Source organism: Nansenia antarctica (assembly GCF_963989245.1).
Source record: "Nansenia antarctica genome assembly, chromosome: 5".
In the NCBI taxonomy this organism is placed as follows: Eukaryota; Metazoa; Chordata; class Actinopteri; order Argentiniformes; family Microstomatidae; genus Nansenia; species Nansenia antarctica.
This window is the reverse complement of record NC_137690.1, coordinates 27883147-27901559: the sequence shown is the minus strand read 5'-3', so window position 1 is coordinate 27901559 and position 18413 is coordinate 27883147. Positions and strand designations below refer to the sequence as shown.

Here is an 18413-nt window from a genome sequence, read left to right as displayed (position 1 = left end):
CGAGACTGTCTTTAAGTAGGTATGAGAAAATCAATCTGTCAGTTATATAAACTGACTGTCCTCTCTTCCCTTTAAGCTACTAATCAGACAAGCAGACTGCTTGCTTATTTAACAAGGCTGGCTTCAACATTTCTGGCTGTCAGGCAAATGGTGAGGGGCCATGGCAAGCATAATTATGCGCATGGCCACTCTGTGTGTTTGTGTACATGACAAACAGCCTATATTTACATCCTAGGTGACTTCTAGGAAACAAAATCACCGCTTCGGTTTATCACGTGACGTCTAGTAAGGTTCACTAGTTTTATCTGCACTTACAGTTACCAGCCATGCAGTGAGGTATAGGCTAACTCAGTACTGCACAAGGTTATCCAAAGTCACCTTTATCGCTGAGTATCTTTGGTCCCCAGAATCCCATCTTAAAAGAGCTAAGCATCAATGGATGGTCTGAAGCTCTGTTTTAGTGTATGGTTGTTGATGCATATGAGGAAAAGTGAGTCTACAGAAAAACTAAGTTTCACCAACATGCTGACCCCACATGATTTACATTATTTGCTGTGCTGTCAGCTGAACCCCGAGTCCATAGATACACACTCAGTTTACTGTTGATGGTGTTGAGGAAAAACAGTTAACACATTCTGTTGTCGCTAATCAGGTTTTGTAATTTGAACCAGAAGGTGTTTTGAGAGATAAGAGTGCTGTGAGATTGTGCAGCTCGGCTGCAGAGATATGCTCTGACCAAGCAAAGCCACGGAAGTTCATGTAAACAGTAGAATTGCAAACACAGTTTCCATACTCACAGCTGCTTGTGTTCACAGTAAACACTTGGCTTTTCCATAATATATTATGTCTTTAGAGGCTTAGTTTGGTCTGGAGAAGTATTACTATGAAGTTATCAAAACAAGTATGTCAAATGTACTTCTTATCAGTAGTATTATACTAAATATTCTTATTGGAAGGGAGCTTGAGGTTTAAAAGCTTTAATTTGCTAATATTGTTAGCAAAGGATGTACTGTATTACTTTGAATAATGTAAACCAGGAAGTAGAGTTGTAGGCTAGTTAATCCCAGGGCGATGACAGGCAGATATATTGAATAGATACTGTCATTTTGAGGTTTGTGAGGAGTAGTATAAACATTAGCTGCCACTGAATGCTTTTACTGTTGCTAGCAAAGACTTGACAGTGCGGTATTGTACACTCAGTATGAACCGATACAGCAATGAAAATCGGAATACATTCTTAGAAACGGGCTCAGTCAGGGGGTTCTGGCTTGTTGATTATGGTGTTATGTGTTCATAATTATGCATGTTGCAGCCTTCACTTGCTCATGTTAATTCTACGACCCATTAGATTTTTCCCTTTTCTCTGCAGAGACTGTGGGGAAAAAATGCATCCCATCTACATTATTTGCATACTGTACTGGTGATGAATGGGCGGATTGTGTCCCTTTGTTGTCTTGTTCTAGCACCCTATAAAGAATGCTGGTACGACGCAGCCCTCGCTCCCGTGGTAGAGGGTTGTTTCCTTTGTGCTTGCTCATTGAGGCCCTCTGTATCTGCCTCTCTATATGACCATCATTCCCTCTTTTGTGTTATTCCAAATGAATTATTTTCCACCAACTCATTATGGTCCGTTTGGGGGTGGGTTTGCCAAGGGTGAGATGGGCTTTGGAAGACACAAAGAGAGGGGGCCAATGCCATGGATGCATTGATTTGGTTAGTCAATGAAACAGCATTAGGATACACTCTCACACAGCAGCATTTCATAGATATGAAGTATGACGTATCGACGTAATCGATGACAGAAATACGTCGAATTGTCGCAAGATGGCTGCGTGCGCCCGGTCAAAGTATGGATTCACCATAGGGAAAAACCGTCAGAGAGTAAAACCGCGGTTTTCCGGTTAACCGAAAAATACAGTAAAAAAAAAAAAAAAAAAAAGTAAAAAATAAATAAAAAAAAGAGCGCCAATTTCTAATAATTGAGCCCTACTGTTACAATACACTCATGTCGAACACCATTAAAACACCGTAAGCACAGTCGCAACACATTTAGGCTACTTAGTTTCACAAATATAAGTGGAAAGGCAGACTTTTGTAAGCTACACCATACATGAAAACACATGAACACTTAACACACCAGCTCCGCTGATCCAGGGTGCACGCCTGCACGGAAGATCATCTCTTGGAACAGCGTCTTCATTGAATGAACTGCTTTCTCAATATCTTGGTTCTTAGACAAAGTTTCAGCTGCTGCTCAATGTATTTAAATATTTGAATACTGCTCAATAATCACTGAAATATTAGACTTAGAATTATGCAGTGAACATACTTAAAGCTTTTCATAAAAACCACATGCCGCGAGACTGACTCGTCCTGAACTGTCGTAAGTCAATCAACAAAGAATGCCCCATCAAAATAAAAGTGCCCATGGTAGAGCTGTCAAAATAGAGCTTTCAAAATAAATGTACTAATACAGATAGAGATAAATACAGAACTACCTTTGCGTCACTAAGTGACCGCGTATCTTCTGAGACATGCGTTCTGTCATCACTTTCAGTAGCGCCTTCACACACAGTGGCGCTGTGCACAAACACTCTTGATCCGTATAGCTCTTGTTTTATTATATTGTGGTTTAGTAAATACTGCACTTGGAGTTACATTCAATGCATGATTTGTGCTATAGAACATAAATAAAGTTTGATTGATTGATTGATATCAAATCAAATCACATTTTATTTCTATAGCGCATTTCTCACAAAAGTGACCCAATGCGCTTTACAGAGAGCAGCGAAAATGATCTTATTAAATGTAAGCGAGTAATTGTAAAAAAAAACTTTCCTATCTACCAATAACTGAAGGCAACTATCTTTCCCATAGAGTGATTCGTTACCCTTAAATATAATCCCAATTAGATATTAATCCTCAGTTATTCTTCACAACTGACCAAACCTCTCACTCATTGCGCGGCAGATTCAGACTGTATCATTGTTATTTTCACACACGACAAACATGTGACATGTTCCAGTTGTATTCTTATTCTATTTTATTCTTCTAAAAAAAAAAAAAAAAAAAAAAAAACGGTTTCAGACGGTTTTGATAAAAAACCGTTTCTATTTTTATAAACCCCGGTTTTCGGTTTAACCGAAAAACCGTCCATCCCTAATTCACCATCATCTAAACTAAAGTGTGGGAGTATTTTAGACAGAGACCCAACAATGTGGAGCTCTCTAAGCTCTGTAAATTGGATATGGCTTATCTCAGCAGTACAACTGCTATGTACGAACACTTGAAGCGAAAGCATCCCCGAGCGCTTTGTGAAGACGGCAGCAAGACAGCACTGTAAGTCTTGTTTACTTTACGTCCCCACCCACCAAGCATGATGGGATTATCAACACCATCGTAACGTGTTTCTGTTAGTAGTCGTCACTTAAAATGTATTTTCTAAATGTTTCTTCATCGCCCCCATATTAAAAGTAATGTAATATATTATATTTATACGTATATATATATATACAATTATTTTCTGTTTACTTTAACGGCCATGTATGAGTTTGAATTAGAGGACCAGTTTTTTTTCTGATCAGGCATCTGACAAAAAGTCATAATAATATAGTATCATAACACATGGAAATTAGACTAGACAAATTTTAAAATATGCAATTATTATCATTATTCTAATGTGCTTTATGTGTCTCTTTTTCAGGATGAGGCAAAGCAGTGTGAAGAAACCCAAATCCATGCACACCCCAGATGGCTGCACTATATTCCTTTTACTTGAATTGAACAAGCTCTTGCTTTAATTTAATTTATTTTATTTTATGTTGGACTGTAAAACAGAGATTACCAGTTAAAAGCAATTTTTTGTTGCGGAATAATGCTCTGCAGTGCATACTTTGTTTCTTGTTACATTTGTTGGTTTTTAAGTGAAGATGATTGAATAAAATATTTAAATATTATTGAGTTTTTTTTATTTTGGCTAAAATAAGTGTTAGGCCTATATTAATCGAGCAATCTTTTTTCTTTTTTCTTTTACAATAATCAATAAATTAGACGACCAAGCAAAAAAATTATTGCTAGATTAATCAATAAAATAATCGTTAGATGCAGCCTGACTATATATATGAATGCTGAAATTAAGTGCAGATGTGGGCTTAGTAGCGTGTCTAATGTTATACAATATTGTTACAACAGAAATTACAGCTTTAATACACCGGTAGCCATATAGACAACTTAATGTACCCATTCACCGTCAATATTGTCTCCTTTTGCCCATTCATTATTTGGTTTGCCAGTAGTATAAAGGATTTTGGAAGTTCTGCTTTTAACAGTCGGAACTTTCTTGTCAAGAGGGTGAATGTTAAAGGAAATGGCTTCATTGTTCCGAAGACCTTGACTGTGAAACTGAATTGTTCCTCCACGCACTGTGCCTGCCTGTGCTGGGAGGAAGTTAATGCTGTCCGGCTCAAAGTTGCCCTGATTTCCTTGTCTTCAAACGAGCACCCTGTGCAGGGTGTGTCAGGGGAGTGTGTCACACCTTTTTGATACCATTCTTCAGTCCGTTCTGTGCGTTTCAATGAGCCTGTCCTCCGATTTTTACTTCCACCTGCCTCCCCGTGTGTGTGTATGATCTCTGGTTCAGACTTGTAACAAAAGGGTGTGAGAGTACTGCTCCATGACAAACCTGGAGCATAGTTTGCCTAAGGTTTTGGTCCACTTGACCATGTGTCTCTGGTCTAGCTCCTTGTCTCAGGTACCCTGTTGTGTACTGCTACTAGGTAACATTGGTTGTGAGGACACTGCTTTCTGAATTGTTTTGGTAGAGCCTGTAGTGGTGTTTGTTGACGTGTTAGTCATCCAGGAAGAGTTCATAAAGTAGGATCAACAAGTAGGAGTTAAAGAGCAAACATGCCAATCTTCCATAATAGCTAACTAGGCTAATCATAATGAACGTCAAGGTGCACTTCTCTCAATTGGTTATGTGAGACATCTACATCTCTACCACCCTGTATGGTTTCTCTACTGTTCATATAAAATAAATTTTTTGTATGTTTTCTTTTTTTTTTGCATTACGGCTGCCAATGGCCCCTGGCCCCGAGCATAGATGACTTTTTCCTGCTAGGACTGGTGGATAGATGATTCGCTTACTTAGTCAAATATATTTGTTGTAGGTCGCTTTGGATAAAGGCGACTGTTAATGCCAAAAATTTGGTCTGTCTGATAATTGAGCAAAAGGTTTTTTAGCCTAGTTTACCAAATTCAGAACATCAAAGCAGGCCAATTAATAGGCTATCGCAAGATGATAGCTTGAGGACTTCTTGTTGTAGCCTACATGTAGGCCTATCTCAAATGTTTGGCTGCTGTTTACCGGGCCTAGGCAGATTACAGGCTGATGTAAACACACGCTTCACCACCACTGCCTGACCGTGATTGAGGGTGGCAACAGATATGACTATACACTCAACGGATGACCAGTGATGAATGGATGTGTTTTTTTTTCACTCCCCTGACAATTGATGTTGAGGTCACTGTAAACACGTTGACTGCCAAGGGAAAGCTCCATGGAAGAGGAGACATCTTATGAAGTGAGAGAGAGATACAATAGATAGAGAGATGGAGGGAGGGAGTGAGAAAGGGAGGGAGAGAGCCTTTATTGGAGTGTTTGTAGACTAGGCCTACTCACTTCAGCTGCTTAGTCAGGGATGTAGTTATTGTTCTCCTGGTACTCATTCCCTCTCTAGTGGAATAACATGTCAAGCCATTGACACTATTAGCTTAACAATTAGATTAATTGAAAAGGAAGGTGTCTGTTGTACATACACTGATGAAAAGCAAGTCTCAAGGCGTCTTCAGTGGCTTTTGAGTAGATTTCGACACAACTGCACGCCTGCTGTCTTGTTTTCCACAATGTAATTCAATCTGGTTACATTTCACCTTGCGAATGCAAAACAACTGGTTTTTAATCATTCTCATTGTGATTAGACATGGAGAGGAGCATTCCTTTGGTGACATGAGTTTCCACCTCACAGGAGGGACCTCAGGAAGAGCTGACTTGAGAACGCTCTGTTTTGTCACAGATTGGTTAGCCTCTTGTGACAGTTTTTAGCTTCTCTTGTTGCCTCTCAGTATTTCCTGTGTCCTGCCCAACCCTCGAGTCTAAATAGTCTTGAGCACGACTCTAAGGTACCGCTTGATCCCTTTTTTTTTTATCCTCCTTCACATTTTCTCTCGTTGCTGTTTTTTCTGCAGAGTGACCTTGGTCCAACATACAGTAGGTCGTAGTATTCCCTCAACCCAAGAAGCCATTGGTGGAACAACAAGGTACATCTCTCCTCCCCAGGCCGAGGGATGTGGCGTCCGGCCAAGCTCACCCCCTCCAGTCCCTGACCTCCCCTTGTTTGTCCAGACTCTGTTGTTGAGAGCCTGGGGTCCCCTTTTCATGGCTGACCCCTTGTGATGTAATGATCTGGCCTTGCATGTCCTTTCTCCCCCACAGTACTCTCTTTCTCCAAACTTTCTCTCATCCCCCTCTCTCCCTACCTCCTCTTATCCTCCTCTCTCTCCCCACCTTACAACTGACCATTAGGAAACTAAAGCACTGCCACTCGTGTTCCCCAGAGTGGCCGTAATCGCTGTTGGGAAGATCTATGAGGAGAAAGACAGCCGGAGCCTTTCCAGTTCAGGGCATAAAAAAACTGCCGAACTGATAAGACTGATATGACCATATATGGTTAGCCTTTTGCCTGGCTCCGTCTCACAAAGCCTTGGCTTCATTCAAGCCTCCATCTATGTTGTGCTGCTGCACCACACTGTACACACCTGAGAGAGAGAGGAGGGGAGAGAGAGAGGAAAATGGATGTTGCTGAAAGAAGGAGGGCAAGGGAGCTTGCAAATGAGGACAAGGGCAAGGGGGACACAACAAAACCCTGCCACCCTCAGCTTCTCCAGGCATGGGAGAAGGGAGAAGGGATTCATCTTGTTTGCAGTTCACACTCACCACCAGACAGGAGTTACCGTGCACGCCAAAATTGAGCTGTGGAGGAAAAATAGGTCAGTCAAGTCTGTGCTAGTCGAATGGAGGCTGGCATCTCTCTCGCCATGCGGCAGCACAGAGCAGTTTCTGTGGCGTTTCGCTGTCAAAATCCCAAATGTTTCCATTACAGTGATTCAGTGTAACCCCTGGTATATAGACCCTATTCGTGTTCCTGTTACTTTCGTATCCCTGATAAAGTAGAATAAGACTTGGGGTCTTCTGACCGTATATTATCCATTTCCTGTCCATTACTATGTACAGAGTGAAATGATATACTGATAAATCTGTTATTTGCTAGTTTACTCTAGCCATTATCATGCTGTATACAATAACCTGTTACAAGCTGTATTTGTTGTTTAAACCACTACCTAAGAGCAAGTCTCTAAAAGTGTGTCAACAACAGCACGCTGCCTCCGTCCATCCCTCCCCCCACAATAATCTGAGATTGATGTTTGTGTCTAACCCTAACCCTTCCTTATCTTCTCTAAAAGGCCAATAAAAGAAAACAGTATCATTTGGCACAAGTCGATCACCATTTGCCTGCTTCTAACGTCCCGCACTGGGCCACCTGCCAAGGATTAATACGTACAGTATGTATGCTCTTGTAGCTAGATATTTTACCAAAAGAAGTCTGACATCCTAAAGGACAAGCCTCTATTTGGATAACAACTCTTTCTGGCTCTGTGTGTCCCTAGATGCACTAGGCTTCTCCTGCTCTGTCAGGACTGCCCATTAGGCCAACATGGATACAGTAACAGTTTGTTTATTGTCTGTAAGTGAGCTGTCATGGTTATTGTCAGGCCAACCTGGACTCTCATTACTCCTCTGCCAGACAATTTTATCTTTGGGGCTCCGGTGCCTCATCATCGCCAGGCTGATAGAATGCGACCGCCAAGGTTTTTTCGCATGACCTTCTCCCGCACAGTGATATTAAACAGATGTGCACAGGGCGCTTGATGCCAACCGAAAGTGACACCCAGAAGAACTTTGAACTTGTGTAGCTCATCAAGTCCTTGTTCTTGTAGGACTTGTTTGTCCTACGTTGTGTTGAAAAGAAATACCGACTGTCCTGCTACTGAATTACTAAGTGGTTGTGTTGTGTACTTTGTCAACGTATCTATCCAGTGAGATAAGGAGTTGGATACTCGGCTGTTTTTGAACTCGTGACAATATCATGGCCCACTTCAACATGTTTAACCTGCCAGTCTTGAGTGTGTGACTCACGGAGAACCTCATGCTCCTTCTTCGCCTCAGTCCACCTGACCTTATTTACTGTTATCCTGACCTATGTTGAAGGTGATGCAGTATGCACTGCTGTTTTCTGGAATCTGGGGAGGAGCGCTTCTGTCAAAGTGAGAAGGCAACTGTTGGTAGTGTGTGTGCTTTGTTGTTCACATAGAACCGAGGCTAGCTCTTTGTTGAACTAATCACTATAAGGACACCCACACAGACTACCTGAAGAACGTTTGTTAGCTTTACTTTGTGTATTAGCTTTAGTTTGTCTGTCGTGACTCGGCGTATATCTATTTCCCCTCTTGCTCTGCAACCACACAGTCATCTCAGCAGCCCAGGACCTTGTGGCATCCCAGTATCCCCTCTGTCTCTTGGCCCATCACCACCATCACCACCATCACCATCACCATCACCACCACCATCACCATCACCACCGTCATCATCACCACCGTCACCACCACCATCACCACCACCATCACCACCGTCACCACCATCACCACCACCATCACCACCGTCATCACCACCATCACCACCACCATCACCACCACCACCATCACAACCACCATCACCACCATCATCACCACCGTCAACACCGTCATCACCGTCATCACCACCATCACCACACCCGTCACCACCACCATCACCACCACCATCACCACCGTCATCACCACCATCACCACCACCATCACCACCACCACCATCACAACCACCATCACCATCACCACCGTCATCACCACCGTTATCACCACCATCACCACCACCACCACCACCACCACCGTCACCACCATCACCACCACCACCATCACCACCACCACCATCACCATCACCATCACCACCACCACCGTCACCATTACCACCACCATCCATCACCACCCAGGTTTATAAATACCTGACCTATAACAACTTCCTTTATCTCTCCGCCACGGCTATGCTTGACTTAGAGGGAAGAGTAAGTGAGTAGTACTGAGTAGGCCTAAGCCACACAGCTAATACTAGCCTAATACTACTGATGTGGTCAGGCTGGTAATGTGACGATCAAAGAGACTCGTGTTAGACACTACTGTGCTTTTTTTTTGGTATGTGGGCCTGTATTGCATTGCTGTCAGAATACATCTGCAAAACCTGCCTTCAAAACATGGCTGTATTTCTCTGTCCAGTGATGGCACCGGTCATAAGATTTGGAGATCCCACCCATGCATCTTGGTTATGGCAATAAGAGACATGTGACATAGGTCTCAGTCTCGGTAATGCAGCTCGGTTCCTTTCTTGGCCAAATGTTGAACCATGTGTGCTGTCTGTTCTGGAAGTGTAGGCTACTCATGGAAGAAGTTACCCAACTGGACAGGAGAGGTAGTATGGGTTAATCTGTTTAATGCACAAGAGCATTTTTTCCTCTTTCTTTTTTTATAACTTTTTTTTTTGTACGTTTTTCACTGTGGCTCACTTGGTTAGGCCTGCATTATGTCCGACATCCTTTTCACAATTAGGCCATCTAGTCTGACTTGAACGGAACAGGTTTTAAACGGCATATGTTTTTCTTCCATCAAAGAGATTCAGTGGATCCGCTACCTGGAAACTTCCAGAGTGACGAGTCGGCTCAGTGTTCTGTCAGGGGAGATATCACCAAGTGCAGAATCTCTCAACTGCACACCAAAAGCAAGCGTTGCTCTATTTTTAGACCGACAACCTGCTCCGCAGATGAATGTGAGCATCATAAACGTGCAACTTTGGAAGTCTCAGGGGAAACAGATTTAATCTGGGTTTAAGAAGGTATAAGAGATATTTGCTAGCCTGAAGATGGCTACAGTAAAGGGCCTTGATGTTGCAAGTGGGAAAGATGCAGTATATCTCTCAGCACATGGAGAGAGAGGGGGTAGACCACAGGTAAAAATAATTTCAGCCATACTGAGCCTCAAACTGATCTTGCTGAACATGACCTAATTTTCAACACTTTATTTATCCACTCTTAATTTTGGCAGCTGCAGCTCAAGTTATGCAAGTTTATAGTAACCTTGTGCCTCACAGTTATAAAACGATGCATGTTCTTCTGAAACATTGAAGCTTGGAGAAGGATAAGTCCTCTCCGCATTAACCTGTATAATACCAGATCTCAAAGGATTTGCTCCAAAGCACAGAGGATGTAGAAGTCGTTATTGGCCATTAGCTTTAGCAGCTGGCATACCACTGTGACTAGTAAATAACCTGGGGACTCAGTTGAATCACATCCAGTTCCACATAACATTGTCATGGTCAAACTGTACAATACATAACATTGCAAGATTTGGTCACCCTTTAGTCTGTGTAACTTATAATTACTCAAGTAACAATATTAGGCCTACTAATTGCTTTGTAATTGCATTGTAATGGCGTTGGACAGGTTGTGTTATTACACAACTGCAATAAAGACCGTATTCCACTTAAGTAATAACACAAACAGCCAACATAATTATAAAATGTAGCATAAACTCACATTTTTTATCACTCCCGTCTCCATGAATAAAATGAAAGGCCTAGAATATGAAGCTTTGAATTAAAAAAAGCTGTGGCCTCTGCATTCGTCTGTGTTATGTAACACATTTATGAACCCAACTGTATTTCATCTGTTAAAGCTCTTTGAGGTCTAATGCAAAGTTTTAGAATGCAGTCAAAAGAACACATGAGGAAACTCACCCTTCATTGTACTATAGGGTGTCAGTTTAAAACCTAGTATTTGGTTCATTGTCCTAAGGCTATTGTCTCTGATTCTATGTTTTAATGATGGTTGTATTATATCTTTATTGAATAAAGATGTATTATGTATTTCCACTTTGTGGTTAGGGTCTGAGTGGACTTAACTTGCAGCTGAGTTAAGACAATTGAGTCCTGTCTAGGGGTGGGACGATTAGAAAATGTAATGTCACGATTATCGTGGGCAAAATAATCGCGATCCACGATATTATCGCGAGAATTAAAAAAAAATAAAAAATAAAAAACCTTTTTTTTTTAATGCCAATAAAACACTGTAATCACTTTAACTTAGATTTTGTTGTATTTTTATTGAATCATGTTAATAACATTAACATCATTTTAAAAACATCTTGACAAAAATAAAAATCTTTAATAAAATCTTAAATAAGGTAATGATAAATTATAAGGTATCACTGCATAAATAAAGGAAAAAAATACTGTCAAACAAAACTTGAACACTGACACTTTTCTGTCATCAAACTGAGTGCTAGCCTTGTGGCTTAGAGACTTGAAAGCTTCAAGATAGGTTAAAGTGCAAATGTGAGAAATCTCAATTATATTACTATTTATTTATAACATACGATTATGACATCCTCCCTCTCGCCAGTTTGGGGCAACATAGACTTCTCCCCTGGTGCCACGGATAGGGGTTTCAAGCGGTGGGACAGCAAAGGGATGGTTACTATCGGACATTTATATGATACGGAAATACTACTTTCATTTGACCAATTATGTAAGAAATATGACCTACCACGAAATGAGTTTTTCAGATACCTTCAGATACGAAGTTTTTTAAATAGCCAAAAAGACACTGGCCTCTGTCACCAACCCTCTCCGCTGGAGGAGATAGTCTCTGCTGGAAAGACGAGAGGCATTCTGGGGCTTGGGTATAGAGCACTTTCGAAATATGATAAAGGCAAACCTGCATTTACGCCCAAAGACTGGAATAATGACCTGAACATTAATACTGATGAAGCAACTTGGTCACTAATATGGCAATCGGCAAACGACATCTCAATCTGTAATAGGACGAAGGAAACGCAATTTAGACTACTACAACGTTTGCAGATTACTCCCCAACTTAGACATAAAATGGATCATAACAAATCGGAAATGTGTACAAAGTGTATTACCGAGGTTGGGAGCTTTGTTCATTGTGTTTGGACTTGTAGATATATAGATGATTACTGGAAAGGTATAGTGGATAAAATTCATCTAATTCTAGATATTACATTGGATAAGGACCCCATGTGTCTATTGTTTGGGTTCCCAGACAAACAACTTAAAAGTATGCATTCCAAAAGACTTCTGTGTATCCTCACTTTTTGTGCAAGGAAAAATATATTGCTGAAATGGATAGACTGCAAACCGCCTACAATAGCTGGATGGCACAAGGTAATTTTTGATATGATTCCTATGGAATATCTGACATATAGGTCTAAGTGTAAGATAAAGACATTCTATAAGATTTGGTCTCCGTTCTTAGATTATATTGGTACCAGCCTGGCTGCCATTGTAATGAAAGGTTTGGTGGATTACACTCAAGAAAGTACACAAGACGAATGTGTAACAGATCTACAATGTATGGGTCACAATATTATTTACTGTGCTGGTGTTGTGCTGCCGCTGTGTTTAGGACTGTAAGACATGGATGCTGTCTCCGATGGGGGTGATCCCCCCATATATTATGGCATGTGTTGTGTCATTTTCTTTTCTGTTTATTTCTGATATGTGACATGGCCTCCTCCCCCCCCTGTTTTTTTGTTTTTGTTTTGTTTTTAAACATTTTCTGTTTATGGACAATGTACTGCATAACAAAGTGCAAAACTAGTTTTCTACTATTAATGGGACAATAACCTCCCCCACGGATACTAGTTGTTGTTGTTATGTCCTGTTGTGTACATGTCTCTGTGAAACACTGTGAAATATTAACCCCCCCCCCAAAAAACACACATAGGTCACATACATTAATACATACAATAAAAACAGACAGACAAAGCAGTGTTTATAAAATGTAGTGCCTATTTAAAAAGTCCAGTCATTTAAAACAAAAAAAACAAAAAAAAAAAACGATTATGACGATTATTCAACTAATTAAAATTCTCCACGATAAAGTTATCGCGGGTGTTTTTATCGCGATTAACGATAAACACGATAATCGTCCCATCCCTAGTCCTGTCATGCATTTGTTGGAGTTTGTTCACAAGATGTTAGTACAGGGGATTTTGGCCATGGCAGATTCATATGGAATAACGCTCACTTGAAGAGGAAGAAGAGAAAAAAGGGGCTAGAGGAGATTTGCAGACGAAAGGAAACTGGTGGATAAGCGCCACGCAGAGCGATCCCACTGGAAAATGATACTTGACTTTTAGTTTTCCTCTTGGTCACATGGTATGGCAGAAAGATCCCCCACACACATGAAAAAAGGAGAAGCGAAAGAAGTAAGAAGAAGGCTATTCTTTATTTGTGTTTTTTTCACAAGTCAAGAGGGAGATCGCTTTTATTCTGAACACAACAATAAACCCCATGTTGATGACTTGCCTAACTGAACATTATTGGCCTAAACAGGCCATAGTATTATCAACTCAGCCATGTTCCTCCATAGCTGTGCAGCAGCTATCATCCCCAGCTGTGTTGTGTAGGTTTCCATAAGGGGAAAGGGGCCCCTGTAAGGAAACCCCATATCTAGGCCTGGCTCTAAATGATTTCTATACGAAGTAACGTTTTTTTTTTCCTTTTGAAACCCAGTCATAGGAATCCCTGTCAGTTGGACAGTTTCCTCTGTGGCGTCCATACGTTGAAGAAGCCCAGAGGTTTCACCTCCCTCACATTGGAAGCTAGGCGGTACGCAGCACGCCGTCGGGGTGGGGGAGGGTGGGGCGAGTAGGAGTCGTTTGTCAGCAGACCCCGGGAGAGAGGGCGGGGAGGACAGAACGGAGCCCAATGTCATCCATGACATCATGCTTCAGACGGAGAACAGCTGTGCACACCCGTGCCTGAGCAGAAGAATCCACGGAGGCATCATCTCCGTCTCACTTCACCTCCCTTAACAGATGTCAGATGCTGCTCACCTAAATCCTTTACAAAAAGAAGAAAGAAGAAAGAAATCCTACTCTATCGAAACTCCCTTCCGCACATCTTAAGTCTTATCGTATTTAGGTTTGTTTGGCCTAGCGTTTGTCTTTTACTCCCTTCTTTTTTTCCCTTTCTTCTCTCTCGCTCTCCCTATTTTTTTAGCAGCCCTCCATGACAGTGACGGTTGAATAGGAATGTGACAGTTGTTCAGGCTCTGTAATGCGCCCCATGGTGGTGGTGAGTGGTGTCATTGCCCTTGATGCTGGATCTGTGATGGGAGGATAATTTCCTCAGTAATGACGGGCCTCCCTCAGTCAGAACCCAGACCAGGCTCTCAGGCTGCTGCAGTGTCCGCCCCCTCCTCCTCCTCCTCCTTTCCCCTGGGCCGAATGGACAGACTTTTTCCTCTGACTGTGTGTTGTCACGCTCAAATGCTTCCCCTCCCACGTCCCACTGAACGATGCGCAGTAACAGGACTAGGTCAGCGGAAAAGCCAGTTATGACTGATGAACGAGTCAGGCTCAAGTGAGAAGAGTTCACTTAGAGATTCATCACGTCGAACAGGTTCTGTCACAGCATATATATAAGCCTTGCAATAATTACTCTCTCCTTCCTCGTCCGTCTTCGTCATCGAGTCTTGGGCCTAAACCGTTTTTATTCAGAAGTTAAGCTGTCCGTTAGATCAGCAGATACAGCGTGTCACAATCGTGGCTCGCGCAGGTAACAAGGGAAGCAAAGGTATCTCAGGTCACCCTCAGCTCAGGTCACCCTACACAATCCAATCGTCTCTCTGGTAGATCTGGTACTAGCTCGCAAACAGAGTTTTGGCCGGAGACACAAGTTTAGCCAGTTGGTTGGGTATGAGTGGAATCTGGTCTGTGTATGGGTGTTGGGCGTCAAACACCAGCTGGATAAATAGCTTGATATTCACCAAGCTAATTTAACGAGTCTATCACAGAATTCGATCATCTTGGTGTGGTTCAGTAGAACCGCCCTGAAGGCATTCCCCGCCTTCCTTTAGTCATCGACACTTGAGTGTCTTTGTTTATGAGGTTTGCGTAACGCAGGCCAGAGATTGTGTAATTAGCATTTTGCAACCATCTTCTTCGCCGTCATCATTAGCTTTGCGCTCTGGTGGTCACAACTGAATTCCGACGATGCCTTTGCTCAGCGGTGTTATTGGGTGGTGTCTGTGTGCGAGTGAGTTTGTGTTTTTAACTCTGTGTAAGTTTGTCTTTCTTTGTAATGAGTCCCACTGTAGTGTCTGAATGTCAGTCAGTCAGTCAAAGACAACGTTGTTGATGTCCATGACAGAACCAGTCTCCTGTACAGCGCCCTTTTGTGTTCTTAAGCTCGCCCCCTCCCTCATTTATACAGGAAGTTGGTACGCTACGCACAAAGCCCCTTAACAAATCATCCCTCCAGAGGCACTCTGGAGAATAATGGACTCTAGCTCTACATCCGCGGGTTGGCATGGCAGAGGCAGGCAACAAAGGCCCCAGTGGCTGTGATTTAGTGAGAACCTGATCCTGGACCATATGGCCCCCATCTCTGGGCAGGCAGGCAGGCAGCGCCGGGGAGGCTGGCCTGGGCTTGAGGTAGGGGCAGGGCCTGGGGCCCTTTAGCCTCTCTCTCTGAAGCCACCTGCCTCCCTCCAAGACTGTCTCCCCAGCTGCTGGGGATCACAAAAAGTTTCCCATCCGTAGACTGGCAGGTAACAGCTGGTGTGTGTGTGTATGTGTGTTGGTGTGTGTGTGTACATGCTCTTGAGCTCCTTGGCTCTCTGCCTGGGCGAATGGCTTTTGCCTAGTTAAATCTTTCATCATGCAAAACCTGCCATGGCCTCCTCTGCTCCTCCCACTTCAGCGTTCTTCCTCAACAACATTTGGACATAAACATCAAGGCTCCTTTTAAAACAAAGTTTGTCAGATGGATTTCATGACCGGGCCCAATATAGCCATTTAAGGTTGTTCAAATGTGCCGTTTTAGTTGTGTGTTGTTGTTTTTTATTCTTGTAAACCACGGCTGCCTGGTTGTTTAACACTCCGTTGACGGAGGTGGTGGTCACTGGTCCCTCTGCCGTCCACAAAACCCTAACTGTTTTCTCCACAAGCTGTTGCCTGGGCAACCCACTCTTCATGGCCTCTTTTAGCCTTTTAGCAATGATTTACAAAACAAATCCCTTTACATCACAACAAGCACAACACTTCTCCTTTTAACGCAGCACCCTCATTGTCATGTGATTCAATCGGCCGCCTAAAGTTCATGAGTCAGTAAACAGGCCTTCACACTCCCACTTACTTGTTTTCGGGAAATCGATCTCAGCGAAGGCCAGCTGTTTGGAGACGCCCTTCACCTCCAATCAGTCAGGATCTAAGCATACAAGCGGGGCAAAGCCAATTGATAAACAGCACCCAGTACTAACAAACAAGGTCTGGGGTTTGATCCCTGCTGACTTCCTGATCGTAGTAGAGACATTTCTTCTCCGAGGTCTCGTGTTCATGGTAACGACCTCCTACGGCCACTAATACGCCCACAAGCTGCCCCGTAACAACCAGCACGCTTGTCTGAGTAAACTTATACAGGCCATAATTTTCCGGAAACAAACTTGATTATCCAAATAAAGTGAATGATGTCATTTAGCGCAGGCCTAGTGGCGGATACAATGTAAGCTGCCTGTGAATACAACAGGGCGTTGTGCTTTTAAAAAGAAATATTTTTACGGCAGTCATTATAAATAAAATCAACCACTTCAGACTTTGTGTTCTTGTCGTATTGAAGTTTAATACAAAACACCCATTTTACTGTATGCTGACGGCAGTGTTCATCAGTACCTCAGGCAGGAAGTGTGGGCTGCAGCGAGCGTTATCTGTCTGTCTGCACAGCGGTGACGTCAGACCGGTGCTGTGTCGGCTTGCCCGCTGAGAGTTGTGCTAAGATTTGATAGTCGCTGCCGCGTCGACCGCAGCTTTACCATGAATTTCCATCCCCCTATCTCACTCACACACACACACACGTCACAGAGGTTGTCAGTGTTGAGAGTGGCACACCTTACCCTCCGCTGTGACACAGAGAAGTAGCTCTCCCAACGCTGACCCGCCAGTGATAAAGAGTGATTACGCCTCCTCTCCACTTAGCAGGACAAACGATTAGTAAATTGACTTAAGTTTGACCTCCTTCCTCTCAGGGTTGACCTTTGACCTACTTGCGTCCTGGTGATAAGTGTCCTCTTCCTAGAGGGCATATGGGGTTATGAGTGCGCTGGCTATTGATCTGACTTTAATATGATTATCCTGCGTGGCGGGTCTGGTGACCCCCTCTTCATTAGCATGAGCAGCAGCACGCTAGCCAGCGCAGCGGCGCTCCTTGATCTCATTAGCTCCCTGCTTTACCCTGTTTGTGTGCAGATGGCTATCAGTGCTGATGATTCCCCCTGAGCGAGCGAACGTGTGTGTGTGTGTCTGTGTCTCTGTGTGTGTCTGTGTCTCTCTGTGTGTGTGTGTCGTGTGTGTGTGTGTCTGTGTCTGTGTGTGTGTGTTGTGTGTGTCTGTGTCTCTCTGTGTATGTGTGTGTGTCTGTGTGCGTGCGTGATGAAGAGCCATGCTCCGTTCATCTACGTCAGCCTCCCCAGATGGAACACGGGGGCTGGTGTTGGTCTGATGCCTCATGATAACTCACCTGCCTGGTGCTGTTGTGACTACACACCCTGATAACCTCTATACAGTACTGTTACTACACTTGATGTGTGTGTGTGTGTGTGTGTGTGTGTGTGTGTGTGTGTGTCTGTGTCTGTGTGCAAATGAAAGGCAAGCTACCGTCATTCTTTCCGGGACGTCGCTCGCTCGCTTTATGAAAGCGATGCGTCTTCAGAGTTCAGCCCTGGGCGATGTTACCATGGTCTCAGATGCACTTTACACTCGGAGAGCTGCCGTTATTCACACTGAACACACACGGAAACACACATACAGAACCCCCCCTCCCCCTCCTCCCACCATCCAAGCAAACCTGAAATGCATGTACAGCGCTGACAGTAAAATACAACGTCACAAATCTGAACGTTCGATTGACGGCGTTCGCTGTCCTGGACCTGGACGACGTGCACTCACTGACCTCACTGTGTGTTCTGGCGCTGGCTTGGCCTTCCTCCTCCTCCTCCTCCTCCTCTTCCTCTCACACACCGGTGGTAGTTCTCAGCAGGGTAGCGTCCCAGCGGACCGTCATGCAGTAGTGTTGAATTCCTTCCCTAATGAGTAAGCCACTTGTCAGTAAGGTGAGGGACCTTTTTTTGGTCACACCAACTCAAAACAGGGTGACAGTGTAAAGCGAACTGAAAGTGTGGAAGTGTCTG

At 43.3% G+C, this 18413-nt stretch overlaps 1 protein-coding gene across 1 annotated transcript in view; it reads left to right on the top strand.

Moving 5' to 3' along the window:
• Positions 1–18413, top strand: part of bmp2k (BMP2 inducible kinase) — a gene marked incomplete at its 3' end in the record, with an annotated part of 48622 nt that overhangs the window by 4097 nt on the left and 26112 nt on the right. The gene's annotated exons all lie outside the window — the stretch shown is intronic.